The following is a 21344-nucleotide window of genomic DNA, read 5'->3' as shown; positions in this document are numbered from 1 at the left end:
CAGTTCTTTTGACAGACATGGATTTTAGCCAAACAGTGCTGACTCATAAATAACTCCACGGGAGTGACCAAAATGTTATCTATATGGCACACATGTACTAACAGTGTCTAACTGTGAAAACCTGTTAAAATTCACTGAGATAAGAGGTGGCCTTCAAGGGCTTAAAAATTAGCATATAAGCCTACCTAGGTTTAGCTTTCAACAAAGAATACCAAAAGAACAAAGCAAATTTGATAAAAATAAATTGGAAAGTTTTTGTTTTTTTTTTTGGTCCTGTTTAGCAATTTTGACTTTTTAATTATTTTTTTTTTAACAAATTGTGATTTGTACCAGATTCAACCTCTAAGTATATATTTTTTATTTTAAGAGCAGACTAGATATTTTTTCCCGTCACCTTATAACTGGTTATTTACCATTGCATATAGAATTTTAAGATATTTTAATGTTAGAATAAAGTCCAGGCTTACTTTGAGAGGCCCCTTACCACGGAGGAAAACACTTTGCATTGGTGGAGCTAAATATCCCACCTTGGCAAAAGCTTACTCAGGCATCTCGGGCACCTCAACACCATCTGAGCGCCTCTTCTCTGCTGCAGGCAAAATAGCTTGCAAAAACAGCACCAGCCTCAGGCAGGAGCATGTGGTCACGTGGACATTTTTGCAGTTCAATGAAAGGTTTCTGAAAGAATGAATAACCAAATGTTATAAACAGTGATGGCCTCTTTCTAGTTCTACCTCTTTTCAATAAGTCTGTGGTTTGGTTTTGCTTAATTATAAAAATGTGCTCTGCTGCTTAAAAATTGGTTGTTAATGTAAAGTTTTAGGGTCCGAATTATCAAGCTCTGAATGGAGCTCGATTCCCCTGTTTCCGCTGCAGTTATGATGCAGAGGTCTAAAGACCGCTGCTCCATAACTGATCCCGCTGCCTCTGAGGCTGCGGTCTGCAATCCGCCTGATCCTATACGATCGGGCTAATTGACACCCCCTGCTAGCGGCCGATTGGCGGCAAATCTGTAGGGGCCGGCATTGCAAAAGCAGTTCTGATGTGCTGCTGACATGATACGCTACATCGTATCATATCCGCTCGCACTTTGATAAATTGTCAATTGCAAAAAATAGCCGAGGAGCACAAGCTCATTAGTTATTTATTAATAACTGACACAAAAAAGAAGACAAAAAACTGTGTTGAGGGGATAAATAACCCGGGGTAAAATACAAAGGGTTTCCCTGAGCTGTCTGACTCACAGGCTGACGCGTTTCGGCTTCCGCCTTACTCCTAGCCTAAACTGAAAAGTGTGCAGGTTAAAAATGACAGCTCCCTCTCCCATTGGACACCGAGTTCACACCCCTTTTTGTTTCTGGTCCAATGGGGAGGCAAGAACCGTAATGCTCATTCTTATGTTTCAAACGTACATACACTTAGGACATCTAGACTGTGCCATAAAACAGTGTATTTAAGCGTGCACACAAACCTCATGCATAATGAGTGAGTGAGAAGGAACACTAACGATGCAACTGCAAAAATGCCGATAGTCTAGTAGGTTGTGTGTACACGATTAACCAACAGCTTGTATGACACTAACCCCTCAATACACTCCGAAACCCCGTAATTGCTTTTTCCAAATGCATATTAGTGGCCAGTCTCATACAATCTACACTATATTGCGTGTTAGAAAGGGGAGTGGCATTTGGGTAAGGCTACATACTATCGGGGGAGTCCTATTTATTATATGGCAGTCTGGCAGGGAATGTACATGAAAGGTGCTCAAATCTATAAATGGAGAGATAAGATATTACAGCGCTAAAGTACTGAGGAAAAATGTCACGCTGATAAGAGGAGGAGGAGGAGGGGGATTTAATTAAGTCCCCTGAATGGGGGGCCTCATGTCCAGGATGCAGATAGCAAAGTCTAGTGTAAAAAGCCTATGATAAATAGCTATTGTGTTAAGTGTGCCAGTGATAGGCTACATGACCAGCAAAAGGCTGGATACATGAGGCTTAGGGGATAGCCTGACCTTACCAAAAATTGATGAGGTTAAATTCCAAGTTGAGGCCTTCTGGAACCCTGGTCCTCAACTTGAAGATCCAGAAGGCCAGCCTCTCCCCTAGCTTACATACCCTATCCTCCCCTTTCTTTAATGGAGGTATCCTCTCAATGATTGTCCATGACAAGGACGGCACATTTTTTGAGTTAAAACCAGAAAAAATGTGTCAGTGTACCTGCCCTTATATCTGATAAATGCTCTTTGATTCGAGTTCTCGCTTCTCTGGTTGTTAACCCAACATATTGTAAGGAACAGTCCCTGCAGGTGATGCCATATACTATGTATGCTGACCTGCAGTTAAGGCATGATTGTTTCTGATAGACCTGACCTGTTACAGTAGAGCTGAAAGTATCACCTGTGCTAAGCCTTTCACAGGCTACACAGGTACGGTGGTGACAACGGAAGGTGCCTTTACGAGCCAGGAGGTGGTAGAGGATTCCTTACTCTTAATCCTCGTAGGGGCCACTATATTCCCTATAGTTCTTTTTGTAGGAATACCTTATCCCTTTTTCGACAGTATCCTGCAGACCATCATCTGCTGATAGCAGTTTAAAATGTTTATCCACTATTTGACATATGTCCTTATACTGTGCCTTGGTGATAACTGTTTATATCTAGAAGCTAGTTACTTTATAAGCACACAGTTTGAGGCAGTATCCTCCCTACATGTACCAGGCTAGGGGAAGGGGAATCCTCTCCATGGTATTAAAGTGAATGTCAATTTTGATGAATTAGTGCCCGGTTTTTAATAAATATATTAAAAACAAGGGCACTTTAATTCTTCAAAATTGACATTTCACTGTTTTCTTCAAAAACTTACCTTTTAATCCTGGCAGCCGCTCCAGTACTTCCTCCGCCCGTCACAAGCAGTCTTCTCGGGTCCAAAATGACGAATCCGGCTTCCTCCAATCACAGCGTTGCATCAGGCCAAGATTCCCCCGGGGGTGAAGCTGTGATTGGAGGAAGCCGGATTCGTCATTTCTGACATCTGCAGAGGCTTCCGACAGCCGGGGTAATCGCTGGAGCTGCTGCTGCAAGGATTAAAAGGTAAGTTTTTGAAGAAAACAGTGAAATGCCAATTTTGATGAATTTAAAGTGCCCTTGTTTTTAATAGGTTTATTAAAGACCGGGCACTAATTCATCAAAATGATCCTTCACTTTAAATGCACAGCTTAACGGGCTATAATACTTGGGACTACACTCACCTACAAGCATTCTCAGCGCTAGGGGGTGCTGATCCTCCCCATAGAGACTATTTCTCAATTGTCATTTCTATAGTAACCCACCATTGGCACATTTCCCCATCTATTGTTGATAAATTGTCCCCTATGTCTGAAGTTTTATATTTGTAACACTCAGTATGTGGATTTTATTTTAAATGCAGGATTTTTTTTTTATCTGATTAATCGAAAAAATAATCAGCCGTTTTAATTGATTATAAAAGTAATCGTTAGTTGCAGCCCTAGTGTGTGTGTGTATGTGTATATATACATACATACACACCTTAATTAGACTGCAAAAAATTACTTCTTATACCACCTAGGTAGGCGCTTATGCTAATTTCTAAGCCATTGACACACACTGTGGACACAGGTAGAAAAAAGCTGATCAGATTTTGCATGCTGCATAGGTTGTGCAATGACCCTATATAATGTTTTCATTGCGCACCAAGCACATCCTATGTGTGTGTGTGCGCAATGAAAACATTATATAGGGTATATAGGTTACCCCCTTCACTTGATTGTTGGCACATTTTGGTCGTCGTAAGCCATTACCCCCAAATGGTCAAAATCTAATCTAATTGAAAATTGTGCTTTAACGAAAAAGCAGCCCAATAGCACAGCCCTATAATACTGTTATATATATCTACTGCTCTAATTTGATCTCCATTTGCCTGCGAATTTAGTGTAGCATTATACATGTTTAACGCCATTTTTCTGTAATATACTGGCGATACATTTATAAGTCACAGCACTCACATTTGCAACATTACGTTTGTAACTTGCCATTCCAATCAATTGTACTGACAAATGGTCCAATTTTTATGTTTTATTTTTTAACTATTTAATTTTTAAATTAGTATTCTTTTTATATATACAATATGATTGTATATAATTCAGTACACGCCACTTTTGGCACTATGAAAATAGTTGTTTCATTAAGCTGGCATACTATTGTAAATTATGGCACCTTTTGGCAATCAGAATTGTTTATGATTACCATGGTTACTGTTTCTATGCCGACCGGATGTAGCAACGTTCGACAATGTATATCCATCACAATTTTCTTGGCACTTATTAGAATGTGGCACACTGTTGTTATAATAAGTCCCCCAAATTAGTATGTCACATTAATACGTTTGAAATTGTAGAGCACACTACTTTATCTTTTATTTCACGTTTTGTCTGTTGAATCCGTGAACCGGAAGTGAGGTAATACAACTTCCGGTTTCGGATAGCACTGTGGAACGCAATATGTGTTCCAAACTCGAAAAATTGGCGCACTTTTCCTTTGGAGAGACACTCAGGTTGATATGATGTAATTGATATGTAACACTATAAATGAGTTGAATTTTGTTTGTTTTGCATGCTGATGAAGGGGTTGTGAACCCCGAAAACGTTCCATTAAATTGTTTTTTTGTGGAAAAAGTCCTGAGAGTGCATTCTTTTGCTTTATATATATATATATATATATATATATATATATATATATATATATATGTATGTATGTATATATATATGTATATATATATATGTATGTATATATATATGTGTATATATATGTATATATATATATGTGTATATGTATGTATATATGTGTGTGTATATATATATATATATATATATATATATATATATATATATATATATATATATATATATATATATATATATATATATATATATATATATATATATATATATATATATATACATACATACATACATACATACATACATACATACATACATACATACATACATACATACATACACACACACACCTCCTGGGCCAGGGTCCCCAACCTCCAGGGCCAGACCCCATGTTCCATGGCCCTCACAGCGACAGACCCTTTATAGGGCCGCCCTACACTCTAGGACCCCCCGAGCAACAATCCCCACATCAAGGCGCCCAGTAAACCCACTGCTCAGTTAGTGATAGGGCGGCTGTAAGACCCTGCTTAAGCAGCATACCAGGACCCATGGAGATGCCATTTGTGGGCCCCCTGACATGCTGGGCTGGGCCCTCGGTCCAGGTCCTATTTGCCTGGCTGATCAGGAGATATATATATAATTTTATTACTTGTGGGATCTTTGAAAATATTCCTTATATATACCCTGCCCATTCTCACTAGTTCTCTTTATTGCTTAAAGCTCTACTCTTGTGGGGTTTTTTTTTTTAAAGATATAAAACAAGAGCACCTTTTTATATCTGTTTGAAAGCACATTTATACCTAGTTGATGTGGTTAAGTCTCAGCCACTGCTCCCAGCACATTTTATAAAAACAATATTTCATAGTCCTCTTTATGGAAAGCTGCCAACGGTTTGCTTTATGGGTTCAGATACAGTGCAATGGGTGGTTCACTTAGTTCATCGTCGATAAGGGAACAAGTGTGTACTGAACATCAGTAATCAGAGCTGCAGAATGAAATATGAGGCAAGATTGTGGTTTTAATTAAAATATCTTCAATTCCTGTTTAGTGGATTTTATATAAATGATGTTTCTGTTAGACACTTTAAGGGAAGGGTGTATACAGATATACTGTATTAACAAGGACTTGGTGTTGGGAAGGTATCTGCTTAGCATTAACCCCTTTATTCCCGGGACTTTCAGAGAAAAACTTGCCCAAAATACCAGAGAATTTTTAGCATTTTTGCTATCACTCTATTTAAACAGAAATAGAGCCTTGTTTTTTTTTAACCTGGCAAAACTATATATTTTAAAGGGACAGTCTAGTACAAAACAAACTTTAATTATTCAGATAGGGCATGCAATTCAACACGTTAGATTTGCATAATCAACAAATGCAAGATAACAAGACAATGCAATAGCACTTAGTCTGAACTTCAAATGAGTAGTAGATTCTTTTTATAACAAATTTCAAAGTTATGTATATTTCCACTCCCCCTGTACCATGTGATAGCAATCGGCCAATCGCAAATGCATATACGTATAGTCTTTTAATTCTTGCACATGCTCAGTAGGATCTGGTGACTCAAAAATTGTAAATATAAAAAACTGTGCACATTTTTTTTAATGGAAGTAAATTGGAAAGTTGTTTAAAATTACATGCTGAATCTGAATCATGAAAATTTAATTTAACCTGAGTGTCCCTTTAACTTCTATCACCAATTTTGCTTAGTTCTCCTGGTATTCTTAGTTGAAAGCTAAATCTAGGAGGTTCATATGCTGATTTGTAAGACCTTGAAGGCCGCCTCTTAGCTCAGGGCATTTTGACAGTTTTTCACCACTAGAGGGTGTTAGTTCATGTGTTTCATATAGATAACACTGCTCACGCACGTGGAGTTCCTAGGAGCCTGTACTGACTAATAAAAGTCTATCAAAATAACTGAAATAAGGGGCAGTTTGCAGAGGCTTAGATACAAGGTAATCACATAGGTAAAAAGTATATTAATATAACAGTGTTGGTTATGCAAAACTAGGGAATGGGTAATAAAGGGATTATCTATCTATTAAAATGATAAATATTCTGGTGTAGACTGTCCCTTTAAGTAAGCATCTCAAGGTATTGATCTAGGCCCAATGCCACCATTTCACAGCCAAAGGCAATCCTATAAAAAAAAAAATGTTTTTAACTTTTTCACAAACTTTGGGGTATCTCACTGAAATACAAACAGCTTGTGCAATAATGGCACAAATGGTTGTGAAAGCTTCTCTGGGATGCCATTTGTTCAGCAATAGCAGACATGTATCGCTTTGCCATTTCTTTTTGATAATCAGAAGGCCGCTAATTGCAGCTACGCAACCACACTTCTGTTATTCCCAGCAGTAAAGGGGTTAATCAGGTAGCTTTTAAGGTTAATTTTAGCTTTAGTGTAGAGATTACCATCCCATCTGACACCTTTCACCCCCACTGGCTACCACCATCTTAGGCAATGGCAGACAGTTTGCCAGTATGAAGATTTAAGGCTATTTTTTTTATATTTTTAAATATTTTCTGCAGTTTAGGATCCCCCTCTAACTAGTGTCCTCCATCTTAGGTACTGGCAGCTGTCTGCCAGTACCTATAAACCAAAACTAAGAGTAGTGAGTGGAGCACCTCTTAGAAAAAATTCTGTTCAATTTCACTAGAGTGCCCACATTAATAGGGTTTTCTGCTCACCCCAAACAAGATATGCATAGAAGAAAATACAGCAGCACTTCTGTATAATCAGCACACAAATTACTCTTTATTAGGGTGACATCCCCAAAAGAAACAGCGACGTTTCGGCTTACACAAGACCCAAATCAGGCATGATTAAGGGTCTTGTGTGACCCAAAACGTTGCCCTCCCACCTCCCGGGTTCCCTTCCACAGCCGGCACCAGCAAATGTTTGTTACAGACGGTGACACTCCAGCTCTCGGCTGTAACTTTTTTTTCTTCTGTTATGTGTGATCAGTCCACGGGTCATCATTACTTCTGGGATATAACTCCTCCCCAACAGGAAATGCAAGAGGATTCACCCAGCAGAGCTGCATATAGCTCCTCCCCTCTACGTCAGTCCCAGTCATTCTCTTGCACCCAACAACTAGATAGGATGTGTGAGAGGACTATGGTGATTATACTTAGTTTTTATGACTTCAATCAAAAGTTTGTTATTTTACAATAGCACCGGAGCGTGTTATTACTTCTCTGGCAGAGTTTGAGGAAGAATCTACCAGAGTTTTTTACTATGATTTTAACCGGAGTAGTTAAGATCATATTGCTGTTCTCGGCCATCTGAGGGAGGTAAAAGCTTCAGATCAGGGGACAGCGGGCAGATGAATCTGCATTGAGGTATGTAGCAGTTTTTATTTTCTGAATGGAATTGATGAGAAAATCCTGCCATACCGTTATAATGTCATGTATGTATACACTTCAGTATTCTGGGGATGGTATTTCACCGGAACTACTCTGTTAAAAGTCACTAATCCTTTTAATAAGTATTTATCATGTTAAACGTTTTTGCTGGAATGTAGAATCGTTTACATTTCTGAGGTACTGAGTGAATAAATATTTGGGCATTATTTTCCACTTGGCAGTTGTTTGGTTTTAATTATGACAGTTTCGTTTCTCTTCACTGCTGTGTGTGAGGGGGAGGGGCCGTTTTTGGCGCTCTTTGCTACGCATCAAAAAATTCCAGTCAGTTACTCTTATATTTCCTGCATGATCCGGTTCATCTCTGACAGATCTCAGGGGTCTTCAAACTTCTTTAGAGGGAGGTAGATTCTCTCAGCAGAGCTGTGAGAATTTTATATTGACTGTGAATAAAAACGTTGCTCTGTAATTTTTATGTCAAATTTAATTATTGTTATTTTTCTAATGGGAACAAACCTTTGCTAAAAGTTGTGTTGTTTTAAAGTTTGATGCTATAACTGTTTTTCAGTTCATTATTTCAACTGTCATTTAATCATTTAATCGTTTAGTACCTCTTTGAGGCACAGTACGTTTTTGCTAAAAAAGATTATAACCAAGTTGCAAGTTTATTGCTAGTGTGTTAAACATGTCTGACTCAGAGGAAGATATCTGTGTCATTTGTTCCAATGCCAAGGTGGAGCCCAATAGAAATTTATGTACTAACTGTATTGATGCTACTTTAAATAAAAGTCAATCTGTACAATTTGAACAAATTTCACCAAACAGCGAGGGGAGAGTTATGCCGACTAACTCGCCTCACGCGGCAGTACCTGCATCTCCCGCCCGGGAGGTGCGTGATATTATGGCGCCTAGTACATCTGGGCGGCCATTACAGATAACATTACAAGATATGGCTACTGTTATGACTGAAGTTTTGTCTAAATTACCAGAACTAAGAGGCAAGCGTGATCACTCTGGGGTGAGAACAGAGTGCGCTGACAATACTAGGGCCATGTCTGATACTGCGTCACAGCTTGCAGAGCATGAGGACGGAGAGCTTCATTCTGTAGGTGACGGTTCTGATCCAAACAGATTGGATTCAGATATTTCAAATTTTAAATTTAAATTGGAGAACCTCCGTGTATTACTAGGGGAGGTCTTAGCAGCTCTCAATGATTGTAACACCGTTGCAATACCAGAGAAACTGTGTAGGTTGGATAAATACTTTGCGGTACCGGCGAGTACTGACGTGTTTCCTATACCTAAGAGACTAACTGAAATTGTTACTAAGGAGTGGGATAGACCCGGTGTGCTGTTCTCACCCCCTCCAATATTTAGAAAGATGTTTCCAATAGACACCACCACTCGGGACTTATGGCAAACGGTCCCTAAGGTGGAGGGAGCAGTTTCTACTTTAGCTAAGCGTACCACTATCCCGGTGGAGGATAGCTGTGCTTTTTCAGATCCAATGGATAAAAAATTAGAGGGTTACCTTAAGAAAATGTTTGTTCAACAAGGTTTTATATTGCAACCCCTTGCATGTATCGCGCCGATTACGGCTGCGGCAGCATTTTGGATTGAGTCTCTGGAAGAGAACCTTAGTTCATCTACGCTAGACGACATTACGGACAGGCTTAGAGTCCTTAAACTAGCTAATTCATTCATTTCGGAGGCCGTAGTACATTTAACCAAACTTACGGCTAAGAACTCAGGATTCGCCATACAGGCACGTAGGGCGCTGTGGCTAAAATCCTGGTCAGCTGATGTTACTTCTAAGTCCAAATTACTTAATATACCTTTCAAGGGGCAGTCTTTATTTGGGCCCGGTTTGAAAGAAATTATCGCTGACATTACAGGAGGTAAGGGCCACGCCCTACCTCAAGACAAAGCCAAAGCTAAGGCTAGACAGTCTAATTTTCGTCCCTTTCGGAATTTCAAAACAGGAGCAGCATCAACCTCCACTGCACCAAAACAGGAGGGAGCTGTTGCTCGTTACAGGCAAGGCTGGAAGCCTAACCAGTCCTGGAACAAGAGCAAGCAGGCCAGGAAACCTGCTGCTGCCCCAAAGACAGCATGAACCGAGAGCCCCCGATCCGGGACCGGATCTAGTGGGGGGCAGACTTTCTCTCTTCGCCCAGGCCTGGGCAAGAGATGTTCAGGATCCCTGGGCGCTAGAGATCATATCTCAGGGATACCTTCTAGACTTCAAATTATCTCCCCCAAGAGGGAGATTTCATCTGTCAAGGTTGTCAACAAACCTGATAAAGAAAGAAGCGTTTCTACGCTGTGTACAAGATCTGTTATTAATGGGAGTGATCCATCCGGTTCCGCGGTCGGAACAAGGACAAGGGTTCTACTCAAACCTGTTTGTGGTTCCCAAAAAAGAGGGAACTTTCAGGCCAATCTTAGATTTAAAGATTCTAAACAAATTCCTAAGAGTTCCATCGTTCAAAATGGAAACTATTCGGACAATCTTACCCATGATCCAAAAGGGTCAGTACATGACCACAGTGGATTTAAAAGATGCTTACCTTCACATACCGATTCACAAAGATCATCACCGGTATCTAAGGTTTGCCTTCTTAGACAGGCACTACCAGTTTGTAGCTCTTCCATTCGGATTGGCTACGGCTCCAAGAATCTTCACAAAGGTTCTGGGTGCCCTTCTGGCGGTACTAAGACCGCGAGGGATTTCGGTAGCTCCGTACCTAGACGACATTCTAATACAAGCTTCAAGCTTTCAAACTGCCAAGTCTCATACAGAGTTAGTTCTGGCATTTCTAAGGTCGCATGGATGGAAAGTGAACGAAAAGAAGAGTTCTCTTTTTCCTCTCACAAGAGTTCCATTCTTGGGGACTCTTATAGATTCTGTAGAAATGAAGATTTACCTGACAGAAGACAGGTTAACAAAGCTTCAAAATGCATGCCGTGTCCTTCATTCCATTCAACACCCGTCAGTAGCTCAATGCATGGAGGTGATCGGCTTAATGGTAGCGGCAATGGACATAGTACCTTTTGCACGCCTACACCTCAGACCGCTGCAATTGTGCATGCTAAGTCAGTGGAATGGGGATTACTCAGATTTGTCCCCTACTCTGAATCTGAATCAGGAGACCAGAAATTCTCTTCTATGGTGGCTTTATCGGCCACACCTGTCCAGGGGGATGCCATTCAGCAGGCCAGACTGGACAATTGTAACAACAGACGCCAGCCTACTAGGTTGGGGCGCTGTCTGGAATTCTCTGAAGGCTCAGGGACTATGGAATCAGGAGGAGAGTCTCCTTCCAATAAACATTCTGGAATTGAGAGCAGTTCTCAATGCCCTTCTGGCTTGGCCCCAATTAACAACTCGGGGGTTCATCAGGTTTCAGTCGGACAACATCACGACTGTAGCTTACATCAACCATCAGGGAGGGACAAGAAGCTCCCTAGCAATGATGGAAGTATCAAAGATAATTCGCTGGGCAGAGTCTCACTCTTGCCACCTGTCAGCAATCCACATCCCGGGAGTGGAGAACTGGGAGGCGGATTTCTTGAGTCGCCAAACTTTTCATCCGGGGGAGTGGGAACTTCATCCGGAGGTCTTTGCCCAAATACTTCGACGTTGGGGCAAACCAGAGATAGATCTCATGGCGTCTCGCCAGAACGCCAAACTTCCTCTCTACGGGTCCAGATCCAGGGATCCGGGAGCGGTTCTGATAGATGCTTTGACAGCACCTTGGAACTTCGGGATGGCTTATGTGTTTCCACCCTTCCCGCTGCTTCCTCGATTGATTGCCAAAATCAAACAGGAGAGAGCATCAGTGATTCTAATAGCGCCTGCATGGCCACGCAGGACTTGGTATGCAGATCTAGTGGACATGTCATCCTGTCCGCCTTGGTCTCTACCTCTAAGACAGGACCTTCTGATACAGGGTCCATTCAAACATCAAAATCTAACTTCTCTGAAGCTGACTGCTTGGAAATTGAACGCTTGATTTTATCAAAACGTGGTTTTTCTGAGTCGGTTATTGATACCCTGATACAGGCTAGGAAGCCTGTTACCAGAAGGATTTACCATAAAATATGGCGTAAATACCTATACTGGTGCGAATCCAAAGGTTACTCCTGGAGTAAGGTTAGGATCGCTAGGATATTGTCCTTTCTACAAGAAGGTTTAGAGAAGGGTCTATCAGCTAGTTCATTAAAGGGACAGATTTCAGCTCTGTCCATCTTGTTACACAGGCGTCTGTCAGAAAATCCAGACGTCCAGGCCTTTTGTCAGGCTTTAGCTAGGATCAAGCCTGTGTTTAAAGCTGTTGCTCCGCCATGGAGTTTAAACTTAGTTCTTAACGTTTTACAGGGTGTTCCGTTTGAACCCCTTCATTCCATTGATATAAAATTGTTATCTTGGAAAGTTCTGTTTTTAATGGCTATTTCCTCGGCTCGAAGAGTCTCTGAGTTATCAGCCTTACATTGTGATTCTCCTTATCTGATTTTTCACTCAGACAAGGTAGTTCTGCGTACTAAACCTGGGTTCTTACCTAAGGTAGTCACTAACAGGAATATCAATCAAGAGATTGTTGTTCCATCCTTGTGTCCAAATCCTTCTTCAAAGAAGGAACGTCTTCTACACAATCTGGATGTAGTTCGTGCCCTCAAGTTCTACTTGCAGGCAACTAAAGATTTTCGCCAAACTTCTTCCCTGTTTGTCGTTTATTCTGGACAGAGGAGAGGTCAAAAAGCTTCTGCTACCTCTCTCTCTTTTTGGCTTCGTAGCATAATACGTTTAGCCTATGAGACTGCTGGACAGCAGCCTCCTGAAAGAATTACAGCTCACTCCACTAGAGCTGTGGCTTCCACTTGGGCCTTTAAGAATGAGGCCTCTGTTGAACAGATTTGCAAGGCTGCAACTTGGTCTTCGCTTCATACTTTTTCCAAATTTTACAAATTTGACACTTTTGCTTCTTCGGAGGCTATTTTTGGGAGAAAGGTTCTTCAGGCAGTGGTTCCTTCTGTATAATGAGCCTGCCTATCCCTCCCGTCATCCGTGTACTTTTGCTTTGGTATTGGTATCCCAGAAGTAATGATGACCCGTGGACTGATCACACATAACAGAAGAAAACATAATTTATGCTTACCTGATAAATTCCTTTCTTCTGTTGTGTGATCAGTCCACGGCCCGCCCTGTTTTAAGGCAGGTAAATATCTTTTAAATTATACTCCAGTCACCACTTCACCCTTGGTTACTCCTTTCTCGTTGATTCTTGGTCGAATGACTGGGACTGACGTAGAGGGGAGGAGCTATATGCAGCTCTGCTGGGTGAATCCTCTTGCATTTCCTGTTGGGGAGGAGTTATATCCCAGAAGTAATGATGACCCGTGGACTGATCACACAACAGAAGAAAGGAATTTATCAGGTAAGCATAAATTATGTTTTTGTTTGTGTTTTTTTTGTTTTCAAAAGCTTTATTGTGATATGTGTAAACAATACATATAACAAGGGATATACAATACACGGGTCTCAGGTACATTATTCACATTAAAGTCAAGAATGGCAATCCATCCAAAGATTGGCATTTATTCTCTTCGCTATAAGTCCTCATAACATATTAAAGTCTCTCCCATTGGAGTGAAGTGTCCTTAGACCGATGTCATTGATCTTTAAAGTATCAACATGCTTTTCATACTATAAGTGACATTGGTCTAGTAATTTGTAAATAAACCTGAGAACATAATCATACAAACCATAACTTATAACAAAATAACATAAAATTGTGTAGGTTTATACACTCTAAAGGATGACCTAGTCTGCTTACTCATATTCCCATGTCAATAATATTCTTAAAGTTATAGAAACAGGTCAAAGAAAAGACCAGAGGAAGGAGAAAGAAAGAGAGAGAAAAAAAAAATAGAAAAAAATGGGGTGCCGGGGGATGAGGGGGAGGGCAGAAGGGAAAGAGGACCAGGGGGGTCCAATGGGAGGGGAACCCTAAAGAGCATTCCAGAAACAAAGTCCTGGCGGAGTCCCCTTTTCTATGTGTTTGGTCTCTGATCTGGTACAGAGGGTTTCCAGATTTCTAATATGTACTCGTGTATTTCTATTTTGTCGTCTCTCATGTATCTAAACCTTTCCAGCTACAAATACCTATCAACCTGATTTGTCCATTCACCCACTGTGGGGACGTCAACCCTCCTCCACATCCTGGGGACGAGGGACTTAGCACTGTTAAGCATTATGAAAAAAAACTTGTTTTGTAGGCTTGTCTTTTAGTTTAGGGAGGCCATGAAATAGCAAGAGGCCGGGTGATCTATTTAAAGTAATATTAAGCTTTGTTTCCATGATATCTAAGATTGAGTGCCAAAAGGGCCCAATGAGTCCGCACTCCCATCAAATGTGGAGGAAAGTGCCACACTCACCACAGCCCCGCCAACACTTCCCATCAGTCTGTTTATATATATTTTTTATTTTGTCAGGTGTGAGATACCAGCGAGATAGATATTTATAATTAGACCCCAGTACCCTTGCTGAGACTGAGGCTTTTATATGGGTATTTAATATTTTGTGCCATTACTTTTCGGAATGAGGGGGTGTAAGCTCCCGATTCCACTGTTTTACAGAGCTAGGTAATGGTGCCTCTTTGTGTGAGAGTATCAGGCGATAAGCAATGGAAATCATGTGTTTTAGTGCACTGGGTAGCAAACAAAGGGACTCTAGTAAAGTCAGTTGTCTAGTTATACTTTCTGATCTTTTATGTGTTGTTAGGTAATGTTGAAGCTGCATATCAAAGTACCAGGAGAGTTTAAGCCCTGTATTCTCAAGGTCCTCTCTCCTCCTAATTTTTTTATCAGTTAAAATTTGGTGAAAAGTCACCTGGTCTATTTGCGTCTTATCCAACGTCACATGCTGAGTGCCCGTAAAAAGCATATCTGGATTATCTATAAAGGGAGTAAGTGGGGATGGACTCGAGGATATACAAGGGTGTTCCACTAGAGTTTTGTCCCATTGTGTAACAAATTCCCTGAGTAAAGCGTAGTCTTCTATTAATTTAGGCCTAGATTTAGTAGAAGTCCAGCTCAAGTCTCCCAAATTTCATACCCCCATAATTGTTCTGCCAATCTGAACCCATGTCTTATCTTTTGAGTTATTACACCATTCTAACTGGTGTTGGAGGTTGATGGCTTTTCTGTAAACTAATAAATTAGGAACTCCCTGCCCCCCTTCCTTTGTTTGATAGAGGGTTTGTTTTGGTAAACGCGGTTTTACTCCTTTCCAAAAAAACTCCTCCATCACGTTCTGTAATTTATGTAAGTAGTGTGTAGGTAGAGGGACTGGGAGGGTTTGTAGGTAATAAAATACTCAGGTAGGATATTCATCTTTATAATACCGATCCTCCCAAGCCAAGAGACCGGTTTATTTTTCCAAGAGGAATGATCCCCGGTGATCATAGTGAGTAAATTTACGTAATTGACCTCGTAAAGAGTGTCTGTGGTTGGTGTGAGATTTACCCCCAGATATGTAAGTGCATGGGTTTGTATGTGCAGAGGGCATATAGAAGAGAGTTGGCATAATTCTGTTTGGGGAAGATTTATGATTATGATTTCCAACTTAGTTTTATTTAGGTGAAAATTTGAAAGCCTACCATACTCCTCGAATTCCTTTAAGGCCTCCAGGAGTGAAATTAGTGGGTTTGTAAGAGAGAGCAGGACGTCGTCTGCGTATAGTCTGCGTATAGAGACATCTTGTGCTCCTGCTCCTCTATTTTGATTCCCGTAATTTTTCCATTATCTCTAATTTTCTGTGCCAAAACCTCTATGACAAGGACAAATAACAGCGGAGATAACGGGCACCCCTGCCTGGTGCCGTTTGATATATTGAAGGGGTTAGAAAGGATATTATTGATTTTGACCTGTGCCGAAGGAGCTGCATAAAGAGAGACAATTCTTTGTATAAAAAGTTGCCCAAATCTCATCTTCGACAAGACAGCCTTCAGAAACTTCCAGCTGATCCTGTTGAAGGCCTTCTTGGTGTCCGTAAAGAGCAATATCATCAGAATTTTGTTGGTTTGTGTATAATTCCCAAGCAGGGTGGCCTTTATAGTATTGTCCCTGGGCTCACGGCCAGGTACAAATCCTACCTGATCAGGTTATATTAAATTGGGCAAAAATTATATTTATTATATATATATAAATTATATTTAAAAAAATAAATTAAAAAATGAGTTATATAACTCACAGAACCCTTCACACTCGTCTCCGGAAGGGGAACAGACAACCAACCTCATCAGACACAGACTCATATTTAAACTCTGTTAGGACATAGATGAACAACTGGAGGCCCCCATATCCACAGAAGTGGTACTATGTACCATAGAAAGTCTGCCGGCAGGGAAGAGTCCTGGCCCAGATGGCTTTAGTGCCAAATATTATAAGCTTTGTAAGTACATTTTATCCCTGCTGCTGGCTACTTTATTTAACACACTAGACAAATCTCATGGTTTTCCCTCTTCTATGTTAACAGCCCATATCACAACCATCCCAAAATCAGGTAAACCAGCAAACCAAACTGAAAATTTCTGGCATATCTCCCTTCTCACACATAAAGGTCTTTGCCAAAGTCCTCTATAATAGGTTAAACAATTTTTTTTTTGCTCTCGGCTGTAACTTAAAGGGACATTATACACTAGATTTTTCTTTGCATAAATATTTTGTAGATGATCAATTTATATAGCCCATACAGCTTTTTTTTATGTATAGTTTTGCTTATTTTTAAATAACATTGCACTGATTTTCAGACTCCTCACCAAGCCCCCAAGTTTTAGGAGCATACTGATGTATACCTACTCCAGCTTACTCCTGTTTGTGTAAAGGGTCTTTTCTCCAACATAGGTGTGTCCGGTCCACGGCGTCATCCTTACTTGTGGGATATTCTCTTCCCCAACAGGAAATGGCAAAGAGCCCAGCAAAGCTGGTCACATGATCCCTCCTAGGCTCCGCCTACCCCAGTCATTCTCTTTGCCGTTGTACAGGCAACATCTCCACGGAGATGGCTTAGAGTTTTTTAGTGTTTAACTGTAGTTTTTCATTATTCAATCAAGAGTTTGTTATTTTCAAATAGTGCTGGTACGTACTATTTACTCAGAAACAGAAAAGAGATGAAGAATTCTGTTTGTATGAGGAAAATGATTTTAGCAACCGTAACTAAAATCCATGGCTGTTCCACACAGGACTGTTGAGAGCAATTAACTTCAGTTGGGGGAACAGTTTGCAGTCTCTTGCTGCTTGAGGTATGACACATTCTAACAAGACGATGTAATGCTGGAAGCTGTCATTTTCCCTATGGGATCCGGTAAGCCATGTTTATTACGATTGTAAATAAGGGCTTCACAAGGGCTTATTTAAACTGTAGACTTTTTCTGGGCTAAATCGATTGATTATTAACACATATTTAGCCTTGAGGAATCATTTTATCTGGGTATTTTGATATAATAATATCGGCAGGCACTGTTTTAGACACCTTATTCTTTAGGGGCTTTCCCCAAGCATAGGCAGAGTCTCATTTTCGCGCCGGTGTTGCGCACTTGTTTTTGAGAGGCATGGCATGCAGTCGCATGTGAGAGGAGCTCTGATACTTAGAAAAGACTTCTGAAGGCGTCATTTGGTATCGTATTCCCCTTTGGGTTTGGTTGGGTCTCAGCAAAGCAGATACCAGGGACTGTAAAGGGGTTTAAAGCTTAAAACGGCTCCGGTTCCGTTATTTTAAGGGTTAAAGCTTCCAAAATTGGTGTGCAATATTTTCAAGGCTTTAAGACGCTGTGGTGAAAATTTGGTGAATTTTGAACAATTCCTTCATGTTTTTTCGCAATTGCAGTAATAAAGTGTGTTCAGTTTAAAATTTAAAGTGACAGTAACGGTTTTATTTTAAAACGTTTTTTGTACTTTCTGATCAAGTTTATGCCTGTTTAACATGTCTGAACTACCAGATAGACTGTGTTCTGAATGTGGGGAAGCCAGAATTCCTATTCATTTAAATAAATGTGATTTATGTGATAATGACAATGATGCCCAAGATGATTCCTCAAGTGAGGGGAGTAAGCATGGTACTGCATCATTCCCTCCTTCGTCTACACGAGTCTTGCCCACTCAGGAGGCCCCTAGTACATCTAGCGCGCCAATACTCCTTACTATGCAACAATTAACGGCTGTAATGGATAATTCTGTCAAAAACATTTTAGCCAAAATGAACCCTTGTCAGCGTAAGCGTGGCTGCTCTGTTTTAGTTACTGAAGAGCATGACGACGCTGATATTAATATCTCTGAAGGGCCCCTAACCCAATCTGAGGGGGCCAGGGAGGTTTTGTCTGAGGGAGAAATTACTGATTTAGGGAACATTTCTCAGCAGGCTGAATCTGATGTGATTACATTTAAATTTAAATTGGAACATCTCCGCATTTTGCTTAAGGAGGTATTATCCACTCTGGATGATTGTGAAAATTTAGTCATCCCAGAGAAACTATGTAAAATGGACAAGTTCCTAGAGGTGCCGGGGCTCCCAGAAGCTTTTCCTATACCCAAGCGGGTGGCGGACATTGTTAATAAAGAATGGGAAAGGCCCGGTATTCCTTTCGTCCCTCCCCCCATATTTAGAAAATTGTTTCCTATGGTCGACCCCAGAAAGGACTTATGGCAGTCAGTCCCCAAGGTCGAGGGAGCGGTTTCTACTTTAAACAAACGCACCACTATTCCAATAGAGGATAGTTGTGCTTTCAAAGATCCTATGGATAAAAAATTAGAAGGTTTGCTTAAAAAGATGTTTGTTCAGCAGGGTTACCTTCTACAACCCATTTCATGCATTGTCCCTGTCACTACTGCCGCATATTTCTGGTTTGATGAACTGCTTAAGGTGCTCGATAGTGACTCTCCTCCTTATGAGGAGATTATGGACAGAATCAATGCTCTCAAATTGGCTAATTCTTTCACTCTAGACGCCTCTTTGCAATTGGCTAAGTTAGCGGCTAAGAACTCTGGGTTTGCTATTGTGGCGCGCAGAGCGCTTTGGTTGAAATCTTGGTCGGCTGATGCGTCTTCCAAGAACAAGCTACTAAACATTCCTTTCAAGGGGAAAACGTTGTTTGGTCCTGACTTGAAAGAGATTATCTCTGATATCACTGGGGGTAAGGGCCACGCCCTTCCTCAGGATCGGCCTTTCAAGGCAAAAAATAGACCTAATTTTCGTCCCTTTCGTAAAAACGGACCAGCCCAAGGTGCTACGTCCTCTAAGCAAGAGGGTAATACTTCTCAGGCCAAGCCAGCTTGGAGACCAATGCAAGGCTGGAACAAGGGAAAGCAGGCCAAGAAACCTGCCACTGCTACCAAGACAGCATGAAATATTGGCCCCCGATCCGGGACCGGATCTGGTGGGGGGCAGACTCTCTCTCTTCGCTCAGGCTTGGGCAAGAGATGTTCTGGATCCTTGGGCGCTAGAAATAGTCTCCCAGGGTTATCTTCTGGAATTCAAGGGACTTCCCCCAAGGGGGAGGTTCCACAGGTCGCAGTTGTCTTCAGACCACATAAAAAGACAGGCGTTCTTACATTGTGTAGAAGACCTGTTAAAAATGGGAGTGATTCATCCTGTTCCATTAAGAGAACAAGGGATGGGGTTCTACTCCAATCTGTTCATAGTTCCCAAAAAAGAGGGAACGTTCAGACCAATCCTAGATCTCAAGATCTTAAACAAATTTCTCAAGGTCCCATCGTTCAAGATGGAAACCATTCGAACTATCCTTCCTTCCATCCAGGAAGGTCAATTCATGACCACGGTGGATTTAAAGGATGCGTATCTACATATTCCTATCCACAAGGAACATCATCGGTTCCTAAGGTTTGCATTCCTGGACAAACATTACCAGTTCGTGGCGCTTCCTTTCGGATTAGCCACTGCTCCAAGGATTTTCACAAAGGTACTAGGGTCCCTTCTAGCGGTGCTAAGACCAAGGGGCATTGCAGTAGTACCTTACCTGGACGACATTCTGATTCAAGCGTCGTCCCTTCCTCAAGCAAAGGCTCACACGGACATTGTCCTGGCCTTTCTCAGATCTCACGGCTGGAAAGTGAACGTGGAAAAGAGTTCTCTATCCCCGTCAGCAAGGGTTCCCTTCTTGGGAACAATTATAGACTCCTTAGAAATGAGGATCTTTCTAACAGAGGCCAGAAAAACAAAGCTTCTGGACTCTTGTCGGATACTTCATTCCGTTCCTCTTCCTTCCATAGCTCAGTGCATGGAAGTGATCGGTTTGATGGTGGCGGCGATGGACATAGTTCCTTTTGCGCGCATTCATCTAAGACCATTACAACTGTGCATGCTCAGTCAGTGGAATGGGGACTATACAGACTTGTCTCCGAAGATACAAGTAAATCAGAGGACCAGAGACTCACTCCGTTGGTGGCTGTCCCTGGACAATCTGTCTCAAGGGATGATGTTCCACAGACCAGAGTGGGTCATTGTCACGACCGACGCCAGTCTGATAGGCTGGGGCGCGGTCTGGGGATCCCTGAAAGCTCAGGGTCTTTGGTCTCGGGAAGAATCTCTTCTACCGATAAATATTCTGGAACTGAGAGCGATATTCAATGCTCTCCAGGCCTGGCCCCAGCTTGCGAGGACCAGGTTCATACGGTTTCAATCAGACAACATGACGACTGTTGCGTACATCAACCATCAGGGGGGAACAAGAAGTTCCCTAGCGATGGAAGAAGTAACCAAAATTATTCTTTGGGCGGAGTCTCACTCCTGCCACCTGTCTGCTATCCACATCCCAGGAGTGGAAAATTGGGAAGCGGATTTTCTGAGTCGGCAGACATTGCATCCGGGGGAGTGGGAACTCCATCCGGAAATCTTTGCCCAAGTCACTCACCTGTGGGGCATTCCAGACATGGATCTGATGGCCTCTCGTCAGAACTTCAAAGTTCCTTGCTACGGGGCCAGATCCAGGGATCCCAAGGCGGCTCTAGTGGATGCACTAGTAGCACCTTGGACCTTCAAACTAGCTTATGTGTTCCCGCCATTTCCTCTCATCCCCAGGCTGATAGCCAGGATCAAGCAGGAGAGGGCGTCGGTGATCTTGATAGCTCCTGCGTGGCCACGCAGGACTTGGTATGCAGATCTGGTGAATATGTCATCGGCTCCACCTTGGAAGCTACCTTTGAGACGAGACCTTCTTGTTCAGGGTCCGTTCGAACATCCGAATCTGGTTTCACTCCAGCTG

At 41.6% G+C, this 21344-nt stretch overlaps 1 protein-coding gene across 1 annotated transcript in view; it reads left to right on the top strand.

Moving 5' to 3' along the window:
- The window catches only part of SAPCD2 (suppressor APC domain containing 2), a 127008-nt gene that overhangs the window by 12345 nt on the left and 93319 nt on the right, over positions 1–21344 (top strand). The gene's annotated exons all lie outside the window — the stretch shown is intronic.

Source organism: Bombina bombina, chromosome 12 (assembly GCF_027579735.1).
Source record: "Bombina bombina isolate aBomBom1 chromosome 12, aBomBom1.pri, whole genome shotgun sequence".
NCBI lineage: Eukaryota > Metazoa > Chordata > Amphibia > Anura > Bombinatoridae > Bombina > Bombina bombina.
Note: the sequence above shows the minus strand (reverse complement) of the source record. Positions and strands in the feature narration are given on the sequence as shown.